Below are 3,777 nucleotides of genomic sequence, written 5' to 3'. Positions count from 1 at the left end.
ATACCCTTCTCCTTCCTCCGGTCAGAACACACCTAATATTCAATCTAGTATCCCACCTTCAAAACCACCGAAATACCCTTCTCCTTCCTCCGGTCAGAACACACCTAATATTCAACCTAGTATCCCACCTTCAAAACCACCGAAATACCCTGCAGAAGGTATTCAAGAACCAAAAGGGAACTCAAAAAAATCGAAGTCCTTACGGCAATATCCAGAATGGCGTGATAATGTAGATTTTGATGACAAGGAAGAGGTTATGACCATCGGTAAGTTCAATTTTTAACCATTAGATATAGTTTCCCTTGTCCTTATATCTTAAAGTTTAATAAAAGAATCTCATGATAATCGTAATGTTTTTAGAAGTTAATAATAGTCCATATTAAATGATTTCTTGATTTCCTGATTTTTGTTTTAAGCTCAACCGATTTCAGAAAAACTACCTGTTGGTGAATAAGAAGAAATAAAATTACAGAAAACTAAGTTTAGTATTAGGTATCAAAACATTGCAACCGTTCTTCAACTGTATCTTATATGCTAACTTAAATAAGACGACAGTTTACTTGTCAGATAGCAAACAAGCACACTGATTATACCTCTCGCGTTAAATGCAAGCATAGATTATCATTGAATACATAGACTATCATCAATTTATATGATTGCTTTAATCGTGGGCTGTTTAAAGATGTCTGAACTCTTTTTATGCAAATGCTAAGGGTAATTATGGAGTGGCCAGTGGTCCTATTCAGACAATCGATGTCTGGAGTAACAATGGCATCAAGTACTTTGTTGAATTCAATGACTTGTGTCAACCGCTTAGGAAAGGTGGACAGATCTTGGTCAGATTCATTGGGAGCCTTGCAAAGATGGAGGCTTACTGTCTAGTTGGATACAAGAACTGGAAAAAGGTCGATGCGGCTCTAAAATCTAAATTGTTACAAGAGATAGATGTAAGTATAATCTTAGGAAATCATCTGCTTCAATTTACTTAAAAGAGACCTATAAACTGCAATAAACTTGCAAGAACCACCTGCAGAAACAGAATGAAAAGGACACAGCAACTAGGAAAGAGAGCTTGATTGATTTAATTGATAAAGGTTCATACATAAATCAGTAGCTTGAGGCCACTATTCTCCAAGTTAGTAACTTTAGGTTACAAGTCTCTTAATTGTACTACAAACTCCTTAACTACTGCTCTCTTCTTTCTTCCTCTATTTCCTATGCCTCTTGCTGCCCTTTGTTATGGCTGTTGTTCTGCAGGTCTGCTGTTATATGTTGTCCCCTCTTGTTTCTTCTGTGATAGACTATGTGAGTAGGTGGCTTGGTGGTACGGCCTGTACGGTCCATCACATAAACAGAATTGATACTCCCATGAAATGCATCTGTTTCGATTTACTTAATTAGACCTATAAACGTCAATAAATCATCAGATTATTCAATGTTGAAATGCATCATTCACCCACAAAAAGTAAATACCAAGTATGATTGGAAATCAGCAGCACCTGAAATATGGTTGGAAATCTGAAATATGATTGAAAACCAGCAGTCTGACTTGATTCCTATGCTGATTGTGGTAAATCATTTTTTGCAGGATCGCTTTGTTATTCCTGATGGTCCAGTATACGTCACACAAATTCTCAAGCGTGCCAATAAAAGCTGGAAGCAGTATAAATACTCTCTCAAGAAAGATTACTACAAACCAGAGGAGAAAACAGAAACACATATGACCACAGAAGCAGTTCCGCAACATGGAATTAACAGTAAGGAGTGGATAAAGTTGGTTAGATTTTGGTATTCAGATGAAGGGCAAGTAAGTACCATGTTTTTAATTGAAGTTTGATTAATCTTTGTTTATTGTTTTCTTAATAAATCTCTTTGAATGTGAGTGCAGAAATTGTCAGACTGTGGAAAAGAAGCACGAGCCTCCCAAACTCAATTTCATAGATCTGGTTCTAATAGCTATGCGAACCAACAAGCTGATTATGTACAAATCATTAATTCTTTTATTTATTTCATGATGGTGTCATCTTTCTAGATTTTCTTTAATACTTCTTACATTGCTACTCATGTATAGGAAGACGAGCATGGAGTAAAAATGAGCTTATTAGCCCTTTGGATAAAGACTCATACGGGCAAGGACAAGACCTTTCTTCCAAACACACTCACTGAAGATTTTGTTGTATGAGTCCATATTATTAAGCTATTTGATTTAAATACTTGCAGTCCACACTGCACTAAATGTGTTTCCGAAACAGTTTCTGAAATTAATCTTGCATTGTTATCCTAATTTTTTTGTGCAGGATGATGCAAAGGCCATGGTTGAATCGCTGAAGAATGTAGACCCTTCTAAGTCTCAACAAGAACTCGAGAATATTGCCTTTGAGGACACTATGCATGGTGGAAAGGTACCAGAACGTCCTGTTGGTTACGGACTTGGAGTTCGAACGAGCGACGTTTATGGAGTGCAGGGTGTGCTAAGGAAGAATGGGTATGGAAAAGTTCGACATAGGACCGTGGTGATGGAAAATGTAAAAGAAGAAGTGTTAGCTATCAACAAGAAAAACGAAACACTTGAGAAGGAAAATGGAAAGCTGCAAGAGCAAGTGAAAGAGAATAATTGGCTGCTTAAAACTCTTATTGGACAATTTGCTCAACTAGTAGGTCAAGTTCGTACAGGAACTGCTTCAACAAAAGCTCTTGATTGTGCACAAGAAGTCTTTGGAATGGCACACAAAAGGATAATTATTCTAATTTCATCTCATTTAACTCTTTTTGCATTTGACGCTTCTATAATTTCAGTGTTCTTGTTCGACTTCTTGCTGCATTTTCATATTGATTAAAAACGTTTGTTGTGGAAAATTTTATGTTCAATTGAATTGTGCTTATTGATTCAATTAATAGTATCTCCGATTTAATTAGAAATAGTTTTCGAAATATGATGAGAGTTGACCTTTAAAACAAAAGGATTTTGATGGGTAATGTAGGATTCTTGAGCTCAATTTTGGTTTATAGAAACCCTGGAGTGAGGGGCAGCTTAGATCAGAATTCACTGTGGTTCTGTTTCATATGGTTAGTGGCTCGATGACTCGGTGTGGATTAAGTTAATAAAGGGTGTGATAGTGGTCTGGAACTGCAATTTAGATTGAGATTGGGATAATATATGGCTGACTGACTTTTCTACCAGCATTGAAATTGACCGTTTCTGCCTTCTTTATGAAATACTGTTAGTGTTCTGAACACCCAGATTCTGAATAAAACTTCGATGGTTATGGTAAACTTATAAGGGGAAAGCTTGGAAAGAGTACTGTGATGAGTAAGGAGTGATCTGATTCCAACAGCAGAAATCATTCCCTTTTTTTACCAAAAAAATCTAGTAAATTGAGAGATGAGTATAAAACCAAATAAAAGCCAAAATTATAGTCTTTCAGTTGGCTATCTAGTGTTACTGCAGAAAATACAAATATCGAAAGTTAATGTAAAGCAAGGAAATGTGATATGACATACCTGTTGTGGATGTTAACATATTCATCAGTTTCATCCAAAATTTCCTCCTGCAGAAAAGCATTGAGAGTAAATCAGAAATTGATAGAGGACTAAAGATTAATTACCTCAATAAAAAAAGACAGGCCCTTTCCAAGCACATACAAAATTAAGAGAACATTAATTGACCAATCTTAGGTATCTAGAGTTCAAGACCACTGGAGAAATGAGCTATCATTTGCTCCAGCTTCTTTGAAAGATCACACATCTGACATCAGCACAAAATGTTCACAGTCAAAC

General features: G+C 36.1%; 1 long non-coding RNA gene across 1 annotated transcript; it reads right to left on the bottom strand.

The window, feature by feature from the left end:
- Nucleotides 1–1,076: 1,076 nt before the first annotated feature.
- Nucleotides 1,077–3,566, bottom strand: LOC110783595 (uncharacterized). Its single transcript, XR_002532108.2, has 3 exons — nt 3,502–3,566; nt 1,500–1,653; nt 1,077–1,403 (listed from the first exon to the last, which is right to left on the bottom strand). It is a non-coding gene; the product is annotated as an uncharacterized lncRNA (long non-coding RNA).
- Between the last annotated feature and the right edge of the window lie 211 nt (nt 3,567–3,777).

Source organism: Spinacia oleracea, chromosome 4 (genome assembly GCF_020520425.1).
Source record: "Spinacia oleracea cultivar Varoflay chromosome 4, BTI_SOV_V1, whole genome shotgun sequence".
NCBI classification, from domain to species: Eukaryota; Viridiplantae; Streptophyta; class Magnoliopsida; order Caryophyllales; family Amaranthaceae; genus Spinacia; species Spinacia oleracea.
The sequence above is the reverse complement of the archived record's forward strand: the minus strand, read 5'-3'. Positions and strand labels throughout refer to the sequence as shown.